The sequence below is a fragment of the Sturnira hondurensis genome, unplaced genomic scaffold, assembly GCF_014824575.4.
Source record: "Sturnira hondurensis isolate 20B ecotype Veracruz unplaced genomic scaffold, ASM1482457v3 Scaffold0003693, whole genome shotgun sequence".
NCBI classification, from domain to species: domain Eukaryota; kingdom Metazoa; phylum Chordata; class Mammalia; order Chiroptera; family Phyllostomidae; genus Sturnira; species Sturnira hondurensis.
Window position 1 is genome coordinate 8375381 of NW_028076324.1, and position 22234 is coordinate 8397614.

The 22234-nt window shown below is 55.4% G+C and overlaps 1 long non-coding RNA gene across 1 annotated transcript in view; it reads left to right on the forward strand.

The window, feature by feature from the left end:
* LOC118984460 (uncharacterized) overlaps positions 1–20504 on the forward strand; it is a 70157-nt gene extending 49653 nt beyond the window's left edge. Inside the window, exon 3 of the long non-coding RNA XR_005065930.1 lies at positions 20451–20504. This is a non-coding gene — a long non-coding RNA (uncharacterized LOC118984460). The remainder of the gene's footprint in view (positions 1–20450) is intronic.
* Positions 20505–22234: the final 1730 nt, after the last annotated feature.

Below are 22234 nucleotides of genomic sequence, written 5' to 3' on the forward strand. Positions count from 1 at the left end.
TAAAAAGATTAAAATAGTAGACAAAAAAGAAAAAAATGAAGATGGTTAACTAAAATTGCCTGGAGTTGGCCTCCATCAGGAGCTCAGCCCGGCACCGAAGCAGCAGCGCTGTGGCCAACTGCATGGCGGTATTGGGCCTGGCAACCACCAAAAGCAGGTGAGAGGCTTTCTGGGCAGCCCCATGGTCACAGCGCGACGGAGATGGGTAGCAAAACCGGTTTGTCCCAGCTGGCAGCCGGCGGCGCGAACACACACACACACACACCCGGCAGCAGTCAGCGGGGGCTCAGCAAGGTCCCAAGGGCCTGAGGTGCAGCTCCTCAGCCGGCGCCTCAGATCAGGTGGCATTTGAGAAGAAAGGTTAGGCTGCACCTAACATGACAAAGAGCAAACCACAGTTTCAACCCCCAAAGTCAGGACAACGTGCAGGTGGAGAGGAGGGGGGGGGGGACTGCGGAGGAGAAAAACTGAAACCTGAGAGTGAGAACTGATTCAGCAAAGGTGCTGCCCACACATGACCTTCACTGGGAAAAATAGAAACCCTGCACCACGCACGAGCAGGCCTGTGAACCAAAACGCCACAGGGGCGGGGAGGCCTCTGCACGCGCACACACGTGGACAGGTGCAGATTCCACGTCAGAGGCAGATGGACAGGCCTGAGCCGTGAGAGCCGAGGGCACAGCACGCAACGACCCACAAGTGACGCAGGCTTGTAATCTGGAGCTGGACAGCTGGCTCACGTGTCCCTGGAGGCAGGCACACCTGTGCTGTCTGGAACACATCCCAGGGACCAGAGGTAGGAGCCCTGGCGGAGCTCTTCCTGCCTCCGCCGGACACCCTGGGCCACGGTGCTTGGGTCTTTTTAAAGCAGAACCAGTCACACCTGGCAGATGTGTGTCTGTGTTCACTACCTGCCTTCACACCTGCAACAGTGGAGTGGGGGAAGGGGGTCCTGCAGGACAGGGAGTGGCGGGTAAGGCGCCTGACATGGTAACAGAACAGAAGAGGACACTAAAGCACCTAGAGGTCAAGACAAATAACATTTTAACATTGTCGCAAAAAAAGAATCAGAACGAAGGACAAAACCCACCACATGCCAAACACGGGCAGGACTGGTAACGAGGCTGTGCTGGAGACCCAGGCAGAAGCCTGACTCTGGAAGGAGGACCCGTGGGGCTGATCCTGTCTTGGCTGAAAAATGTGAAACTTAGCTCATCACAGATGTTCACACTGGTTTTGGATTTTCAGTGGAAATAATAAACAATTTCACATTAAAATGTTTTATGTCCTGGCTGGGCAGCTCAGCTGGTTGGAGTGTCACCCATACACCAAAAGCTGTGGGTTCGGGTCCTGGTTGGGGTGCGCATAGGAGGCAACTGATGGATGTTTCTCTCTCACATCAACGTTTCTCTCTCTCTCCCTCCCCTTCCTCTCTCTCTAAAATCAATTAAAAATATCCTCAGGTAAGGATTAAAAAAGTGTTTTATTTTGACATTATGTCAAATTAGAATTAGATCAAATAAATAAAATGAGTTCAAATTACTTTTTATTTTATACTAAAATAAGATGTTATAGTTAAGATATTCTATATCTTGATCACTGAGGTATTTAGTGTGCCCTGAGATTTTGTGTGAATGCCTCTCCTGCCAGCCCTGGCCCCAGCACTGGGGTTTGGGCCCCCAACACCTCTGAAAGGGGTCCCAGGCTCCCTTCTCTGAGCCGTGTTCTGGCCATTTCTAGAACCTTAGTTGTGCAGAGCAGCTGATGGGTGGCAGTGATGCTTGCACAGCTTGACCCCGTGCCCAGAACCCAGAAGGGTCCCACCTGGTAACCTCAGCCAGGCTGCACGACCTGGAAGGGGTTGGCACAGCCCAGAATGACCTGGACAGAACAGGGTCCAAACTAGGGTTCTGTTAACGTTTCCTATTAATCCAAAAGAGGAGGGAGTGAGCACCAGCTGGCATTGTTTCCCGAGGCCCCATTCCCTTGTCAACGAGCCAGGGATGGTGAGAAAGCCCCTGGTGCTGGGGCTCTGGGAGGCGGACAACGCTGGGCACCTGTGGCTTCTCAGTGAAGCCAGACCTTTCTCTGCCGGGGCCTCCCAGGGCCCACAAGACAAATTCCCCAGAGATGTGGGCTCAGGACAGGAGGTCCCCAAAATACTGCAGCTGGATGCACCATGCGATTGAAAGTGATGTCCCTCTAGATACTTCTGAAGAGAGTCCTGGGTGGGGAGGGGAAAGATGAGGAGGACCCGGCCTCTCCCCGAGTCAGCAGAGCCTGGCTCTGGGAACGTTCCGCCACGCTGCCACCCTACGAGGCTTCGAGGAAGCACATCAGCACTTTCTTAGAAAATCATTTGTTCTGCAGATGGCGTCAGCCCTGCCTGGCCCTGAGCCGTGCTCAAGGAGTGCGGCCAGGCCAGGTCTGCCTCTCTCCGGGCACCCGACTCTCCTTCCTCCTCGGGCCAAGTGGAATGCCGGCTCTCAGGAAGTGAGGCAGGAGGTGCCAGGCGGGGGTGCTGGTTGCCACCCGGGCCCCCTCAGGGCAGGAGTCCAGTGTCTGGTGCTAGGGGGTGAACTGGGTCCCTGCCCCAAATTCCTTCAATGAGGTCCTAACCCCTGGACCTCAGACTGTGACCTTATTTGGAAATAGGGTCTTTGAAGGTATAATTAGTTAAGATGAGATCATACTTTGGAGTAGAGTCGTCCCAACCCAATATGACTGGTATCATTATTAAAAGGGGAAATTTGTACACAGACATGCACACGGGGAAACAGATGGTTGTGTATGCGACAATAGAGGCAGAGGTGATGAGTCTGTGAGCCCAGGAACACCAAGGACTGCCAGCAACCCCATAAGCTGAGAGAGACGGGACGGGTTCTCCTTCACTGCAGGAAGGAAGCAGCCCTGCAGACAACTCGGTCTTGGCCTTCAGGCTCCAAGAGCTGGCACGGAACAAACTCCTCCAGCTCCGGCCTCCCAGTGTGCGGTGCTCTGCCGCCACCAGCCTCGCACCCCAAACCTGGGGCTGATACACTGGAAGGGCCCTCAGAGCCCAGGCTCATGGACTGTCCGTCCCGGAACGTTTCAGTGGGACGCTGGCAGTGTCCCAGAGTCCACCCCCGAAGCCTCAGAGGCTGCTCTGGTTGGATCAGACGTGACATGTCAGAAAAAGGTCTTCAAAAGGGTCTCCCCCACAGTGGGCAGGCTTGGGCGGCTCGAGGAAACAGTGAGCACCCGATTTAACTTTTGCAAGATGTTGCTCCATTTCAGAAGGACTGGCAGCGAGGCAGGGCTGGGTTATGCTTCTCCCAGGTCAGGTCTGGGTTCAGTGCAGCCGAGGGTGCAAATATCTGTGTTCTGAGCATTCAACCTGAGACTCTCAGTTCCCAAAAGGCGGCAAAAGGAAGAAATTCAAGGCCAGACACAGAGCAGACGGTTGGGGCTGGCTGAGGGCCAGCTGGGAAAAAGGCTATTGACTGGCTGAGCTGGCCACAAAGGCCTGGCCAGAGACCTCGCTGGCCCCAGTGGCATTTCACACTCTGTACAGGCCGCCGGATGGGTCCTCCTTCCCTGCCTGGCTTCCGAGAAGCAATGCTCCCCCACTCCACCCATGCTGTGTCCGGTCTGCCTCCACCCAGACCCTTATGAAGCCACTCGGTTGAGCTGAGTGATCAGCCCCTGGCGAGACAGTCTCAAACATGCACAGTGGGAAATGATGACCGAGAATGAGGATCGCAAATGTCTCCGTGCAGACTGACTTCAGGGGAGAGGAATTCCGCCGGCGGGTGTCTAGACTGCGGTGTTTCTGGGACGCTGGAACCAGGAGCCAGGAAAGGCACCCACCGGGAGGGTGGTGCTGCCACCTGGTGTCTGTGGCTGGAAAGACCACAGGGCCTGGTCCAAGCAGCCTGTCAGGTGGATCCCAGGTGTTGGGGTGCGGCGGTGAAGCCCGGGAAGGGGGAGCCTGGCCCCCCTGGGGCCTGCAGCCTGGTGGGGAAGGCTGTACAAAACCTGCATTTGCTGAGGGGCAGTCCCCTGGGTCAGGGGCTTCCATTACACTCCACAACCATCCAACTACTGAGGTTCTTGGAGGTTAAACATATCTAAATACAAACACTGAGTGGGAGGGAAAAGGTGATTCACAGACACTGGGGTCCACACTGTCTGACTATCGGGGATTTATTCTGGTATCTACTGCGAGCAGGGATCAAATTAAATCTTTTCCCAAACAATGAACACAGGGTCCCTTCCTGGGCACTGCTGGCACTGGGCCGCCCTGAGCACCGTGGGTGCTGAGCAGCACTTCAGGCCCCAGCCATTCCATGCCAGGTACACCCCAGTTAAGGCGACCACAGACACTCCCAGCCAGCACCCAGTGAATTGTACTGGGATAGAAACACTAGTCACAGGTAATTATTTTTGTTGCTGGAGCCAAATGCCCTATCTTGCTGGGCAGAAATCTTCCAGGCTACTGATGCCAGTGGCACCCTTAGAGACCCTTGTCCTTCTACCTGTGAGGGGCCTCCCTTTGGGGCTGGGGTGAGGCCACACTTGAGGTGTGGGGGGACCTGGGAGGACAGCGATGAGGGCTGGAGGACACACACCTGCTCGGCCAATCAGGCAGTGCTGGGAGGGGAGGCAGGGTCCAGGTGACAGATGCCGAGGCCCCTGGGACAGGGGTGGGGCAGAGACGCGACTGCTAGTTCAGAGGCAGACAGGGCTGCACCCAGCCAGGAGGGGGCCTCTCTCTGGGAAATTCTGTTTCTGATTTTGTTTCACGGCCTTTAAGTGTGATCTGCTCCCCTCCAGCATCACCTGGCTGCCGGGCCACGCAGGGACTTCCGCCAGCCTGGGGTCTCTTCCTCTACACAATCGTACAGAAAATCACATTTCATGACTGCGTCGATGTAAACATGGCTATAAACCAGGCTGGATTTGTGATTATATAGTCATTAATAGATTGTTCATTTTTGCCCACTGATTTTAAAAGAAGTTAAATTAATTATTAACATTTGGACCAGCCGACAAACATCTCCCTGGGCCCTCGCCTGGGGCCTCCTGTGTGGAACAGCTGCAGCCGCTGCCGCTGCTGAAGTGACCTTGGCTGAAGCCTCGCTCCTCCCAGAGGCCCTCTTCCCAGGGGCCGGGCTGGGTCAGCCCAGCTATGACTCTCCCAGGAACGCCTGCACATCTTCATTCTGATGGCCAGGACTCTTCCCTAGATCCTTCTCAGCCCTGGGCAACTCTGCCCCCAGGGACACAGGTGATATCTGGGGACATCTGTGGTTGTCCCACTGGGGGTGCTCCTAGCACCGAGTGGGTGGGGCCAGGGATGCCACTCAGGACCGCACGGTGCCCAGGACGGCCCGCCACAGACAGTGTCTCGGCCCTGTGTTGGCAGTGCTGTGTCAGCGGAGCCTCCAGACCCTTGTCTGTCCCACTAAACTGAGATCCCGAGGCTTGTGAATTGTTTCTTGCACTGAAGACTCACATCAGGGTGACCAAGGAGCTCGCTGAAAGCTGCAGTCGCTGTGTCATCTAAAGAAGAGACACATGCAACACAAAAAGCCATCGAGAAGGCCAATCCCCCGGACCCACCCCCGGGCTCCACAGGAGGCGGGTCCACTCACTCCTGGTGGCGCTACGTGTCCCACTGAGGGAGAGGCCACCGCAGGTCAGAGAACACGTGCGAGAGCTGACTCAGCTCGAGGAACGAGGGAGAGTGGGGAGGCAGTCCTCCACTGTGGCCGAGCAAGGTCACTTGCTGAGCAACTCCGAGTTCTCGCGGGTGCTAACCGTTACAACCCAATACACGTGTGGTTAATGCAGGGTCCCCCTTGGCACTGTTGACATCAGGGCCAGCCATTCTATAAGGGGATGTCCTGGGCACTGTGGGGTGCTAAGCAGCGTCTCTGGCTCCCACCCCTCGATGCCAGGGGTCACTCCCAGTTGTGACACCCACAGATGTCCCTAAACAATGTCCAGTGTCCCCTGGAGGCAAAATTGCCCCTTAAGACCCTCCTGCTTTGCTCCCACAATAGAAATGACTTCAGAAGCAGCTGCTCAGCCCCCTCCTCCAGCACCCCAGGTTTGCACCGGATCGGACAACGCGGATGATGAGCAGAGCGAGGAGCCTGCAAAGGTCCCAGTTTCTTGGCCTGGTGTGTGTTGGAGCTCTGGGCATCGAGGCTAAGATCCCTGGTCACCCAGTGCCTGGGAAGCACAGTTCGCAGCCCTGCTGCTTCACAGCCAAGAAACCCAGCAGAAGAGCACCGGGCTCTGCTCCTGGCACTGCAGCCGCGTGGCTGTGCCCGACCCCAGGCTATTCCTGGCAGGTGCGGGTGGGGGAGGAATTCAGCCGCACCCAGGAGGACAGGACTCCTAAGATTCTGCCCCCTGCTTCCCCTGCCCCCCTCGTACAGCCTGGATGAGAGAAGGCTCTTGCCAGGGTGACTCTGCCCCCAGGGGACACGGAAAATGTCTGGGAACATTTGTGGTTGTCACGATGGGCATGATCCAGGTATCAAGTGGATGGGGGCCAGGGACGCAGTTCAACATTCCACAGTGTCCGGGGTCCCCTCACAGAGAGAGTGACTGGGCCCGGCAGCGTCAAAGGCACAGACCCTGTGTTAATTATTTGGGGAAAACCGAGTCTGACTGCTGCTTACAGCAGACGCCAGAACGAACGCCTGACGGTCAGATGGTGACCCCAGTGCCTGTGAGTCACCTCCCTCTCACATTGTGTATTCCACATGCAGGTCAAGGACACGTTGGCTGAGAAGAACAAAGCCAAAGACCCAAGGCAGGCAGCAGCCGGGCAGGGAGTGGATGGCCAGGCTGAGTGGCCCCAGGCTTGTGTTAGGTATAGGGGTGAGCCCAAGGCCAAGAGGCCCTGGGCTCCCCACCGGTCTGCGAGGACTCCCCAGCAGGGACATCCTGCAGGCGGAATGCCCTTTCCCAACCTTTTCCTGGTTAGCCAGTGGAACGCACAAGCCGGCGGAGTAAACATGGACGGCCCCCAAAGACAGCCGCTTGGCCTGGCAGCTGGAGGAGGACCCGTGAGGGCGCTCACAGGTGGCCTCTGCAGCAGAGCTGACACAGCCGCCCTGTCCCCAGACAGCTTCCTGTGTGGGGGGACCCTGTAGGTGCCCAGGGCCCTGCAATCAGAAGGCCCACCTCTGGTTTAATGCACTGCATTCGCCGCCTGGAATCTAGGTAATTTTTGACCGAGGGGCATGTTCTTATTTTGCACCAGGCCCTGAAGACTCCATAGTTGGTCCCTGGGCTACAGATGAGAGAATTTCTGAGGCCTCTTGGCTCCAAGCCCCTGCAGACACGACTGCTTAGGATTGATAGATGGGGAAGGCCAGGGCCAGGGGCATTTGAGTTTCCAAGTAGAGAGCAAGGTGGAGCCACTCCTGAGTTTAAGGCTTTAAACCCGAGGGTCCAGTGTGAGCAGGAACTGGACTCAGGGCCCCTCCCCAGCACGGGGGACACCGGTGCCACACCGCTCTCTGCCGGGGCTGTCCTGGGCACCGTCCTGGGTGCCGTGGGGTGCCGAGCAGCATCCCTGCCCCACCCACTCGATGCCAGAAGCACCCCTAGTCGTGACAGTCGCAGATGCCCCCAGACATCGCCATGGGGCAGAATTGCCCCTGCGTTAGTGGGTTCTAAGAATGGGGTGGGGGGGGTTGGGGGGAGTGGGAGGCACTGCTGATAGGGACCGGGTAACTTTTTAGGGTGATGGAACGTTCTGAAATTCAAGCAATGGTTGTACAACTATGTAAATGTACTAAAGCCACTGAACTGTACACTTTAAGGATGAATTCTATGGTGTGGATTGTATCTCAATAGAGCTGTTACTTAAAATAATTTTTCTTAACTTGAAGAATTAAGAAGAGCCAATCCTTAGACACAGCACAAAGCCTGCTTTTCCACGGTCACCAGAGTTTTTGACCCTTACCCTCTGACCCTTACCAGGACCACATTTCTGTTCTCAGCAGGAAGCGTTTGACATGCCCCTCTTTGTGCCCCCAGCCTTTACTCAGCCAGCCCAGTCTCTTCAGTGTGGAAGGAGCCCTGAACCCTCCTCAGTGACCTGCTTTATCAGGGCAAAACCACATGGCTTGGCTGGCCCCCGCACCCACCCTCTGCTGTGAGTTACCAGCAAGAGTGGGAACCAGACCCCCCTGCAGGCCAGAGGGGGCTAATAGACACCGGCTCAGGAAATGTCCAACTGACCACGAGTGAACCCCCTCCCCCAAATTCCCTTTCTCCCTGGGCTATATCAGCTGCCCGGATTCATCTGACTCAGGAAAATAGGCAGAACTGTGCAGCAATGTCAGAAAATTATACAGTGAAAAGCTTGCTTTTTAAAAGAGTTCCTTAAAGTAAAACGAACAGGTCTTAGATGTTAAAAAGAACAAGAAAAAAGAGCCGACAGGCCGGTGCTGTGGCTGCGGGGCGCCGCCCGGCCGCACCTGTCTCCGCACCAGGTCTCCTGCTCACTGCTCCCCTCACGGTCTCCAGTCACCCTGTCCCCCGCTGCAGCCCGGAGCAGGGCCCAGGGTTCCTCCAGCAGACCTGTTACCTCACAGGGTAGCTCCAGACAAAATACCAACACAATATAAAAGAAGGGAAAAGTCAAAACCGTTCCCCACTGAAGCAAATCAGAAAGATCTCAGGCAAGAACATACCATTTTCAAGTAAATAAACACGCAGAGATTTATTTCAAGGACCCGTTCCAGCTGCTGGTGCACTTCTCGGGCCATGGCACCAGCCTCACTGCGGGACTCTCGGGGTGCCCCTGTGCTAGGGCACCCTTGGCTGGGCAGCTGGTCACGTGCACAGAACGGGCTGGGAGGGTGGTGGAAACGCTGGCTCCTCTCAAGGCTGTTCTGTGACCTGGGGTGACCTCCTCTGACCTGAGTTTCCACTCTCACTTATGAAAGGGGTAACGGCTCCCCTCACAGAAGTGACCTTTCTGAAGGTGAGAGATGGCATCTCAGCTAAACGGTGTGTGCTGGGCTTGCACGAGGAGGGCCCCCAGGGACGGTGCTTTTACTTGCTGCGGTCCCCACCCCAGCGTGACCCATCCTTCCCCCTTCCCGCACACCCTTCTGGGTTTCTCACTGAGGGCGGGGTTCCACCCAGTCTGTGGCGGGTCAAACAGTATCCTCAAATTCATGTCCACCGAGCACCTCAGAAGGTTCTCCCCCAAATTCCTGTGTTGAACTCCTGACCCCCAGCCCCTCAGAATGTGACTGGGTCTGGAGATACGGTCTTTAAGAGGTGACTAAGGTAAGATGTGGCCATAAGGATGGGCCCTAGTCCAACACGACCTGTGTCCTTTTAAGCAGGACGAAGGCCCACACAGAGGGAAGACTCGAGGACAGGGAGGAGAAGGTCATCTGCACGCCAAGGGTAGGCCTTCGCCCTGCGGACACCTCCATCTCAAAACCCCGCCCCCCAGCACCGGGAGCGGACGAATCCCTGCCGCAGAGCCCCACGGGCGGGGCTTTCCCACGGCAGCCAGCGGAGCAAGGCAGTGCCCTTGTGTGGAATGTCATCTGTACTGTATACTACGGCATACTTATTTATGCAAAAATATGTTTTTCTTCCTACAGGTGTGTGGGCCCAAGTGAGGGGGGATCAGGGAGAAGCTATCTCCTGGCCCAGGTCCCTGGTTCTGTGGCTCAGCCCGGGCTCTTCCATGCCCTGGGGGGTGGACGGGTGGCCCCCAGGCTGGGCTCTGAGAACTGAAAGGTGTTTTTTATTCTCCAAGGAATTGAAAGCAGGGTCTCAAGCAGATAATCATACAGCTGTGTTCACAGCAGCATTAGTCACAAACGGCCAAAGGGTGGAAACAGCCCAGGTGCCCATTAACGGATGAACGGACGAACACAACGTGGCCCATCCATCCACTGGAATATTGTTCAGCCTTAAAAAGGAAGGCCATTCCGACACACACACTACAAGATGGATCCATCTCGAAGACATTATGCTCAGTGAAATAAGCCAAACGCGTAAGGACAAACACTGCTTGATTCCACTCACAGGAGGTCCCTGAAGCCAAACTCATAGACAGGAAGTAGATGGTGGCGCCAGGGGCTGGGGGAGAGGGAGGGGGAGTCAGTGTTTAACAGGGACAGAGCGCCAGTTTGGGAAGGTGGGAAAGTTCTGGAGACGGATGGGGGGAAGGCTGCACGGCCGTGTGGGTGTGCCGAACGCCGCGGGGCCGCGTGCTGAAAAAGGGCTAAGATGGCTGATTTGACCGCGACAGCAAGAAGAAGAAAAGATGGCTCTTCCTTGCTTTTGTGTGTGAGTAATGCAGCTTGTGAGTAAACACGGTGGCCCTGATGGCCTCACGACATGGGGACCACCCCCAGGCGGCGCCTCTGCCCAGCTTGAGGCAGCTAACCAAGTCTGACCTTCTTCGGGGAAGAGAAGAGGGTTGCCACCCTTTCCTGATGACGCCCAGGAGGGGAGGGCAGATGGGAAGCAAGGAGCCCTGCCCCCAGGCCCTCCGTCCCCTGGGTGTTTGCTGCGCCTGCTGAGGTCCACACCGCAGGCCAGGCCGTTCCTGCCTGGGAGCAGGAAAACAAGGTCAGCTGGGGACACAGAGCCGCTGCCTGCGGCCGTCCTTCCTGGAGGACTCCTGCCGGTCACTCCCCGGGGGATGGGCTCTGAGCCTGGACATATTCTGTCCTGTGATTCAGCTACTTCTTTCTTATCCTCAGTCAAGGGCAAGAATGTTGGGCCTGTGATCAGGGGTCCAGGGCTTGCCGCCAACCTGTTGAGGGTCCTGGGGTCACTTACTGACTCCCAGCCTTTCTACAGATACCAGAGATGCCGGATGACCCCCGGTGCTGTCAGGAAGGGTGAAGGCAGTTATCATCCCAATTTCACCAAATGGGAACAGGGCAGCAGGAGGCCCTGCCTGAGCAGGGGTCTGGGAGCTGGGAGACACTGCGGTGGGTGCTACTTCCTGGGCAGGGCCCCAGGGCCTACATGCACCCCCAAACCACACCCCCAAACCGGCATGGCCAGTGGCCTTGTGAGAACAGTCCTGAGACCTGCTGAGAGCTGAGCCCACCCATACCTTCAAGGTTCCGGGTGCCTAATCTGTAAAACGAGGGGTCAATCGGTTGTTGCCAGGAGTGGGGCTGGAGCTTCTGCAGCCCCTGCTGCCCTGGGAATGAAGTGCCATCTCTGCCCGTGGGCTCTCGCTCGCTCACTAGCTCTGCTCCTCTGCCGCCTGGAGGGCCCATTTGCCCTCGTTGGTTCCAGGGCATGTCAGCCTCAACTCAGACACAGCTTCCTCCAGGAAGACCTCCCGGACTCCTGGACAGAGCTCCTCGGTGAGCACTGCTCCAGCTCAGACAGTGCTGTCACCATCCGGTTACTTGGCCAAGAGGGCACTGGGTAATGTCTGGGGACATCTGTGATTGTCACACTGTGGGGGCTCCTGGCCTTGAGAGGGTGGGGGCCAGGGATGCTGCTCACTACCCCCCAGTGCCTGGGACGGGCCCCCACAGAGAGTGAGTGGCCCCAGTGGGGAGCAGGAGACCTGGAATGGCTTGCTGGGAACACCAGCAGGTGTGGCCCCCTCTTCCTGCCCACCGTGTGCCCGTCCTCACAGCTGCAGCCCAGGGGCCACAAACCCCAACCCAGGCCTGGCTGGCTATCCCTCCCACCACCCTGACTTTGCCAGTTTCTCAGATGAGAGGGCGCCTGGCTCCGGGAGCTGGCCTCTCATCCGAGCAGGGCTCTGAGTCAGCTGGGACATTAGTCAGGGTACCAGGGAACAGGGTGTCGAATTCCAGGAGGCTCATGAGCTCAGATCACGGCTTGCCGTGACTCAGCCAGGGGAGTCCCATGTGATCATCACTCCTTTTGGTGTGTGATGATTACATCCTTGAGGTTCCATTCACTGTCCCCGGCGTGAAACTGGTCCCCGGCACAGGCTCATCTCTCCGTTCCAAAGGTCAGGTGAGTATTTGTTCCTTCTCTCACTCACTCATCAAACATCCAGCAGGAGGCTGGATGGGATCCCTGGACTTAAGGAGCCAGATTCCTGATCTGGGCCTGGTGACTGTTAGTTAATTTGAATATCACAAAACAGTTACCTTGTGGCCCTGGGAAAGTTACCTAGCCTCTCTCTGCTGCTGTTTTCTCACCTGGAAAACAGAGATAACCAGCTCTAATCTGCAGGGTCGCAGTGGGTTCCAGAAAGAGCGTGTCCGAAGCAGCATGGTAGGTACAATGTCAGCTACTGCAGCGTAACAGGTCGTCACGGACTGAGCAGTTTAAAACACACCCCTTTGTCGTCTCACAGTTTCTGTGTTAGGGACTGGAGCGCAACTGAACTGGGGGCTCAGAGGCTTGAAATCAAGGGACTGGCTGGTGGAGTTCTCACCTAGAACTTGGGGTCCCCTCCAAGCTCGTTCAAGGGGTCAGCAAAATTCATTCGCCTGCAGCTATGGGACCGGGGTCCCCGTTTTCTAGCTGGCTGAGGGCTGGGGATCGCTCTCAGCTCCTAGAGGCCACATGGTCTCCTGCGCAGGCAGTTCACGAGGGTTTGCCTGCCTTCTCCAAAACCAGTTAGGGAGGGCCTGCTACTGTGTCTGGTGCCTGCCTCTCCCCCCGCTCTTTTTATTGTGGTAAAAAAAAATACACATAACATAAAAAGATGTTAACCTACCTATTTTACGTGTACAGCTCAGTAATGTTAAGTGTGTTCACACACACTGCTAAGAAGCATTCTCTCCACTTTCTGTGAGGTGACCCTGCATACTCAGAACTCGGGCAGAGCCCAACCTGCACAGGTGACAGGCAGCGGGGACCTCTGAACACACGCGGTCCCTCTGCCAACTTCCTGGTCTTGTCCTCCGGTTACACTAGATGCCACCACAGGAGGAAGCTGGGAAGGGCGCCCTTGGACCCCCTGAACAATTTTTGCAATTTTCCTTGTAATTATTTGAAAATAAAGGTTTTTAAAAATACATTAGGTGAAGCCATAGGCATATTTAGGTGTTAATGGGCCAAACCATGTTGGGGATTCTCCAAACACCTCCTTTCTCCCCCAACCCTGGCCCTCCCCCCACAGACCTGGCAATACATCCCACAGGGAGGGGCAGAGGGCAGAGAGGAGGGCAGAGATGGCCCCTGCTTGCCTGAGTGGGGGCTCAGTGCTTGGCTGAACCCCCCTGACTGTGACTATACCCCCCGTGTGTCCAGCAGGCTCCTAAGGTCCCCCAAACGCCTGCAGGAGAACTCTCGAGTGCACACAGGACCTGTGAGTGTGCGAAGACACCCGTGGTTAGGTTATTTTGCAGGAAAGGATTTGGAGGATGTAGTGAAAGTCCCAAACCAGCTGACCTTGAGTGAAGGTCAAAAGGGGAACTTGCCTGGGTAGGCCCTGTCGAATCGGGTGAGCCCTTCCCGAAGTGAGAGACTGGAAGTGTGAGGGGGTCTGTGAAGGGAACCATGTGGCTGGGACAGGTCCTGAAAACCAGGTCATCTCTAGCTGAAGGCTGGCAGGGCGACTGGAAGGAGCTGGATCCTGCTGACGACCTGACTGCACCTGAGTGGGTCCTTTCCCAGGCGAGCCCCAGCGGAGAACTCCACCCTGGCCGAGCCCCCGGAGAGGCTGAGCAGAGGCCCAGCCAGGCTGCGCCCGCACTTCCGACCTGCAGAATGGGAGCTGACGGACGGGGGTGGCCTCAGCTGCTCTGTCTGTGGTGACTCGTAACGCAGCAACAGCGAGAGAACACGCTTCGTGTGTGACGGCACAGCAGAGAGCCTGGGTTTTACCATCACTTTCACATTTAGGGGTGCTCCCGTCACTCAGGAAACTCCAAGCATGTGGGGAGCCGTAGGTCAGGAACCGTGGATGAAGACAAAAATACGTACTTATTATTAATCATACTATCATACCTCCCAAAGGCCCCACCTCCAATGACTGTCACACTGGGGGTGAGGTTTTAACATCTGAATTTGGAGACACCAATGGCAACTAGAGACAACTGGTATTTTAATCTGTGGCATGCTCCTCACACACCAGTTCCCTGCGGGCCCTGCATTTGTGCACCTGTTCAGGCCTCCACCAGGCTAATGGTGGCTCAGGAGCCTTCAGCCTCTCAAGTCCCTCCCCCCAGCCCCCAACTCCTAAGCATAGCCCCCCTAGGCCCTCTCCAGGCACACAGGTATCTGCTGACTAAAAGAACAAAGTGGTGGGGAGAGAGTAAGGAGCCAAGGCTGACATCCTCAGTGCCTGCCAGCTCACCAGGAGTCAGGGAGGCACAGTGTGGGGCTGGGAATGCTCTTGGGAGGATGTGGGGGTCCCTTCTGCCTGCCCTAAATGAGCCCCTCGCTGGACTCATCACAGCTCCCCTGTCCGCACCACCTGCTTGTCATTTGTGACAGTCATCCCTGTGTTTTGGGTCCAATGACTCTCTGATGACTGCATGCATACATCATCCCCTGCCCTGAGGCTGACTGTTCAAGTGGTTGCCTGGCAACGAGAGCACGTGCCTGCAGCAGCTGCGGGTCTGCATGCCTTTGTTGCCAGTGGGCTCTTCCAGTTCTGATTGCCCCACTGGTGGACTCCCCTCTTCCGTGCCCTCGGACCTGAACTTCTCTGGGCCTCAATTTTCAAAGCCATAAAAGCAGGTAGCACTAACCAACCCACTAGAAGACTAGCTGAGACAGCTCAGCCTGCAGGGTCCAAAAGAATGGGTCCTACTTACTCCGGTGTGGGTGAGAACGGTAGGGATAACACAAAGCAGCGAATAAAGGCAGTGGTCTTGAGTCACCCTTGGAGGCAAGAGTCTCACAGAGCCGGGTTCTCCCTCGGCAATGCTGACATTGGGGCCAGGTCATTCCCTGGGGTGCAGCCATTCTGGACACTGGGGTGCTAAGCCACAGCCTTGGCTCTACCTACTTGATGCCAGGTGCACCCCCAAATCCTGACAACCACAGGTATCCCAGCCACGGCCCAGTGTCCCCTGGGGGCAACGTCACCCCTAGGAGAGACCCTGCTGTAGGGGGTTGAGCTCGTGTCTGGGCTGGACTGCCTGGGAAAGCACTGTACGGCTTGGTTTCTGGAATCAAGGAGAGGCCGAGGGCTGAGGGAGGGGCTGGGGGAGGAGCCCCGTACCTACACATACGCTGCGCACGTTTTCTGCTGGAAAGGCGGCAGGCACAGCCCCTAACCTTCCACAAGCAGAACATGATAGGTCTTGACTCTACCTTGGCAGGCCTTTCAGGAGAACAATGTGTCCACGGAAGGAACGGACAACAATGTGCATTTCGACACACCCAGGACAGACTGAGAGCCTGTGGGGGAAAGAGGAGCACTCTGGTTTGCTCCCCGCACAAGGGCCACTCTCTTAAGATAAAAGCTCCTGGCAATGCTTTCAGCAGAAATGGTCAGAAACTCTCAGAAAACTCCCAGAGAAATGTTCAGAAACTCCCTGAGGGACTCTGCTGTTGGGAAGTGATTAAGCTATTCCGTACCCCACACAGCGAGTGAGACAGCTGCAGAAACGCCTGCCCTGGGCCGAGGTGCCCCCTCGGCACTGCTGACACCGAGGCTGGGTCGTCTCTGTGGGGGCCCATCCTGGGCGCTGTGGGATGAGAGCTGCACGCCTGGCCCCGCTCACTCAGTGCCTGGAGCACCCCCCCCACCCCACCCCCGTCTTGACAACCACAGATTTCCCAGACTTCGCCTAGTGCCCCCTGGAGGCAGGGTCACTCTCGATGATCCTGATTTAGAATCCTTAAAAATCACTGATTTAGACCTGGCTGGTGTGGCTTAGTGGATTGAATGCCGGCCTGGGAATAAAAGGGTTGCTGGTTCGATTCCCAGTCAGGGCATGTGCCTGGGTTGTGGGCCAGGTCCCCAGTGGGGGGCGGGGGGGGGCATGAGAGGCAACCACACACTGATGTTTCTCTCCCTCTCCCTTCTGTTTAAAAATAAATAAATAAAATCTTAAAAAAAAAAAGAACCACTCATTTAAACCAATGTATGCAAAACATAATCATCTCCACCCCCAACCCCATTTCAGGTGCTCGGTAGCCCACCGTGGCCAGTGGCCACCATCTTAGAAACTGCAGCTCTGGACCCCGTGCTCAGCTCAAACTCAGCGTCACCCCCCAAGCTGAATGGCTGTGCACTCAGCGGGTCCCTGGGAAATCCCTGGCACTACACAGCTGCCCTGCAGTAGGGACTCTCGCTCGCTGTTCCAGGAGGCAGGAATCGGCTGGCTGTGCCCTCAGCCCCCGCCCCCCCCAAATTTCAAGACAATAGCAGGTTCCATCCACTGGAAACATAACACATCCAAGGACAGAGCATGTGAGGAGCCACACCAGCAGGCCCACGATTCTTGCTAGAACGTCAGCTCCCGGAGAGCCAGGGGCTTTGGTTGTCCTGGCCACTGCCGTTTCTCCAGAGCCTGGCCCAAGCAGGTGTTTGGAAATCCTTGCTGAGGGAATGCATGAAAATCTCTGAGAGGGTCACCATGAGCCCAGCCAGGCCAAACTGTAACTACCCAGATAACTGTAGTCAGAGGCATGACACGTGCCCAAGGGTGCCACGGGGGGACACTGAGCAGATTCCACACTCAGGAGGCCTGAGAGGACTTCAGATGACTGGTGTCGTTTCAGTGAGTCCCAAAGGAGGGCTGCACGGGCCTGGCCTGCAGAGGCCCCACGTGGCCAGCACTTCAGTGTTAGTGGCTGGGAAAGCAGCGGCCGGGCTGCCACCCCCGACCCTGCCTCTTTCGCTTCCCTGACACAGCCTCTGCGCCATGCCCAGGCACAGGGTGCGTCTGGGGGGTGCAGACACCCCCAGGCCCCATGGTTGTGAAGCCCGTGTTTTCTGCCTCTCTCCTACACCAACAGATGGAGGGCTCTGTGTCTGTGAGACGGGGTCTCCTGGGACAGGGTGACTATGGGACTCTCAGTGCTGAGCCGGAATGTCTCAGAGAACAGGGATGGGTGGTTACAGGAATCCAATAGGGACAAGAGGTTGACTGAAGATGTCTCGGTACTTACTTACATCCACCTGAATGTCCATGGCCAGCTGGCTCAAGGCCCAGTCTGATTCTATGGGGCTTCTCTGCCCCCTAGTGGCCTCCAGAGGGAACTGCAGCCCCCCTGCACACGTTCCCTAGCCTCAGACACCCTGGGGCCAACCTCACCATTCACTGGCGTCTGCAGAAACTCAGAGGAGCAGATGAGAGCACTGGCCCTGCCTCCAGGATGGGTAGCAGTGGCCCTTCCTCAATAACACGCCAGCTCTCCAGATGTGGCCGCTCAGTAGTAGGAGACCCTGGTCAGAGTCTTGCACGTCTTGGACCCTTAATCTGGACCCTCGGACCCTGGTGCTATGGGGAACTGAATGTGAGGGTGCCTGTGGACAGCTAACAGCCCCCAGCAAACACAATGTGCTCGAGAAGTGACTATTAAAGTTTTAAAGAATAATACAGCCTGGCACTGCCCACTTCAAGGAGTTCTCTTCGTAACCTCTCAAGACAGCCTGCGGTAGGCAGGCTCCGCGGACAATTCTGACTCCCCCCAACAAGGCCCCTCCTCGGCTACCATGGGGCGGACACTCTCCATGGGGATGTACGTGGCACTCCGGGCGCCAAGAGCATCCCTGGCTCCCATCCACTACATGCCAAGAGCATGCCCAGTTGTGACCAAAAAAAGATGTCCCCAGGTGTGGCCTAGTGTCCCCTGAGGGGCAGAATCCACCTTCAGTTGTATGTAAAGGGATCAAAGCCAAAAAATGAGCGTTTGGAGTGCCCGGTGACTCTGATGTCCCGCCAACACGCGGGAGTGAGGCTTGCGCACTCACCGCACCAGACAGCAGAACATTCTGTCCCCAGATGACGTTCCCAAAGTTCCTTCCTTAGAAAAGCCCTTGGTGGCACATATGAAATGTAATTAGCAGACTCTCCCCCTGTGGTGATGACACAGATTCGGGTCTGTAACAAAGACGAAGACGCATGGGTCCCTTCAGACCCGAGGCAGGATGGGGCAGCGTTCCCCCCTTCAGCACTGGAGACGTCGGGATCTGATCATTCTCCGGGGAGGCCTCCTGGGCACTGTGGGGTGCTGAGCAGTGGCCCTATATCCCACCCACTTGGCACCAGGGATGCCCCCAGCTGTGACAACCACAGACGTCCCCAGACATCTCCATTTCCCCCACAGGGAAGGAAAACCACAGGGAGGCCCATGAACACAGATGACCGTCAAACAGCTCAGGGAGTTCAGTGCAACATGCGTGACCAGGACACAATGCAGGTGGGTTGTTTTTATGATCCTGAAATCGAAGAACGCCCCCCAAATGCAAAGAAGAACACTCGTGTGCCTATGGTGAACTACCACAGGCCAAGTGGGAAGACACGCTCAGAAAAGTGTGTGAGTGACAGGCACCAAGCAGATATGCGTGAGGAGCTCACGCAGATTTATGAGAGAGAAACCCCCAACACAAACACAGCCAGGCCACCCGCAGCAGACGCTCCTGAGAGCAAATGCTGAATCCACGGACAACGCAGGCGACCCACACACAACAGCAAGTGGCCCAGCTGGTCAGACTGGTAAAGACGTGAAAACTGTAGTAGGGAACTAGGAAAAGCGCCCTAAGAATGAACACAGTGCATTTCTGGGGGTCCTTGTGGCTGAAAAGTCAGAAATGTAAATGAAAACACCTTGATTTAAACAGATGGACACACAGACAGACACACACACCTACTTACAGTAGGAACATATCCCAAATAACAACCGCAGTTGTACAAAGTTTGCACAAGGGCGTTCATCCCAGATCAGAGAAAAAAAACAGGAAAAGAAAATAAACACCCACAGAAGCCTACCAAGAAGACACCAGTCAAATCCATTATAAAATAATTTTAAAGAAATAAATTACAATTCATGTATAGGTGGAATGTTAAGCCAATGTCAGAAAAGATGGAAATCTAGCTTTACTGGTGAGGAAAAATGCCCATCGAGTGAGATGAGCTCATTAAAGAAAAAAACCTACTTATCTAAAATCATTATGTGAGTGCAGTTCACGGAGATCAGAATAAGAGGACACCCACCAGACACCCACAAGGGTCCTGGCGGGCGGGGGTCTGGGTGGCGCTGTGCCCTTGCACTTGTCTCTCACTTTCTATTTGCAGGAAGTGGGTGTGGCGCTGACACAGGCCCGTCCAGTGCTGCGCCCGGCCGCAGCCTCCCCACACTCCCTGCGGTTCACCAGACTCCCAGACTCCCAAGGTCGGCCGCTTTGTGAAGCAGGAGTCAGGCTCTAGGTCTGCTCTGGGCCTTGGCAGAGCCCAAATAAGCCCAGTGCACGGCAGGGCTCCAACCTCAGCCTTCTGGTCTCTTCTGTCTAGCTTAGCTAAAAAATATGTATCTTCTTTAATTCTGTAAAATTCACTACTTTGAAGGACACAACTCAAAAAAAATTTCCTGGGGAGTGCACGGAGCCACCTGCCGGTCCCACCATGCAGCGCTGGACCCCTCCCTCGGCCCGTCAGATTCCTGGTGCTCATTCACGTTCGCCACCTTCCCACCTGGCCCTGCAACCAGTACACATTTGCTCCCTCTAGAAATTTCACCTGAATGGACTCACGTAATGTGCTGCCTTTGGGGTCTACCTCCTTTTCTATCACTTTTTCTTTTACACAAATACAAACACTGAATAGGAATAGCCAGCATTATAAAGACAGCAGATCTCCCTGAAGTTTATCCATAAACACAGTCCTAATCCAAATTCCATCAGAATTGTTAGAACACGGAAGTTGATTCTAAATGTCACACAACAGAGAAAACTCCATGAGTGTAGCAAAGACATTCACGGAACAAGGAGCAAGGAGTGGGGGCCCCGCCCTGGGCAGGAACCACACCAGGCCAGGCGGCACAGAGCTGGAACAGCCCCAGCCATTTTCATACCATTTTCTCTCCCAGCATCGCAAGAGCTACTCAGAACCCTTCAGGGAATGAGGCCAGGGAGAAACGGACAGGAGCTAACAGAACAGGGCCTGAGCCTTAGTTCTGTCCTAACAACGTGTTAAAAAGGAACCTTCGGAAGCCACTGCAGGGCAGCCCCACCTGCCAGGGCGGGTGACAGGTCTCTGCTCCAGGCAACGGCGAAGCTGAAAGCAGGCCCAAGAGCTCACACGCACCCACCTGGGCCCTGTCCGGGGTGCGCTGGGCACCTGGGGTCCCAGAGCAGAAGACCCTCCCTGTTGCTGCCACGCGCTCTTGGCGGAAAGGACAAACCCTCAGAGAAGACTGTGGCGTGCGTAGGGAGGACACCGGCCCCAACAGCAAACCAACATCTTAATTCTCGTCCTGGCTCAGAGAGGCCAACCCAACACCCACGCGAACTGTGCAAATGGAGAGAAGAAAAAACCCTGACACTCACCTGTGAGCAAGGCCTGGGGTCTTCGGTGCCGAGGTACCAGGAACCAAATGTCTGCTCCCTGGAAGAAAAACATAAGGCTTTCGTGAGCATCATGTGGCCAGCAACTCGGTGTTCCTGCAGGTGTCGGCACAAGCTCACGAGGAGACAATGGTAAAAGTAGTGCTGGGAGTTCTGCCTCTCGGTTACTCGGCCAGACACTGGGGACAGCACAGACGGTTCTTCAAGATGCAGACAGAGCAGACTGAAGAATGCAATTAGAGATTTATGGCATTACCCCTGGTAAATTTCTGCATGTTTCAAAACTAAGTTAAATGAGAGGCCTGGATGTTTACAGGACTTTGGAAACTCTTAGAGTTTATAAAAGACGTTCACCTGCATCATATGAACCTCATGATCCCCTGGGAGGAAGAAGGGGGGACTGAGGCAGCCCCTGCCCCAGGGGACCCAGGTCTGCCTGAAGACACTGTGAGAACTGACTGCATCCTGGGGTCCTGGGCGGGGCCCAGGGCAGACGGAGAGGGACCTAGGGAAACCCGAACAGAGAGTGGGGCTGGTGCACACAAATGTGCCCATGTCTGTCCCTCAATTGCCACAAACATGCCGTGACTACAGAAGACGTGACCCTTGGAAAACTGGGAGATGGGTAGACAGGGGCTCACCGTACTATCTTTGAAACTCTTCTAAAAATCTAAAACTATTCTAAAGTAAAAAATGTATTTAATAAAATAACTCAATGAAAAATTTTATGTGCTGGTTTCTTTCTGAGTTGAGGCTAATTTGTTACCAGTAAAAAGCCAGGATGAGGAATACTGAAGTCCCCACATTCACCTGCAGGTGGCGGCACTGCCCCAGGAATTCCCTAAGCCCTTTGGGATCTTGGAGCTGCTAGAATGGAACCCAGGAGGATCTGCTCTTCCAGGACGCCACTTAGGACAGGAACTGCTGGGACACTGAGGCAAAAGGGGCACCTGGGGACGGCCTGGCCAAGCAGCAGTGGCCGGAAGAGATGAGGGATGAAAGGGCTGTAGCAACATGCCCTTTGCCCTGGAGGCCACGACTTGCCTCAACCTCGCAGGAACCAGAGCTGGTTTTGTGCATATAATCCTTCGACTTTTTATTTTTGAACCAATTAAAGACTCACAAGAAACTGCAAAACCAGCTCTTCACCCAGTTCCCCAGACCACAGCTCCTTTCATGATTAAGGGACGTCATCAAAAGCAGGAAAGAGTGACTAATAAATGAGGCACCATTTTTAGACCGTCTTACTGAGACACCATTTTCATGCCACACAATTCACCCATTTGAAATGCATGACTCAGTGGTTTTTACTATATTCACAAGGTTGTGTGACTGTCCCCAAATTAAGTTTTAGGACATTTTCATCACCCTTAAAGGACATCCTGTCACCATCAATCAGCAGCCACTTCCCAGCCTTTGGCAACTACTAACACCCTTCCTGTCTCTGAGGCTTTGCCTGTTCTGGACACGTCACATAAAATCACACAGACTGAATGCACAGTGAGTCACACAGTGTGTGGCCTTTTGGGTCTGGCCACTCTCACTGAACACTGTGAATTCAAGGTCTACCTGCGATGTAACTGTCTTTACTCCTTTTTGTGGCTGAGCAATATTCCACTGTGTGGGTGGGTGCACTGTTTATCCATCATCCACTGGTGGACATGTGGGCCGTTCCCACCTTTCCGCTGCTGTAAGCTGTGCTGCTGTGAACATGGGTGTCTCATGAATCATTTAAAAAGGGTTTCTCATTCTCTGCCCCCACATCTACCAACT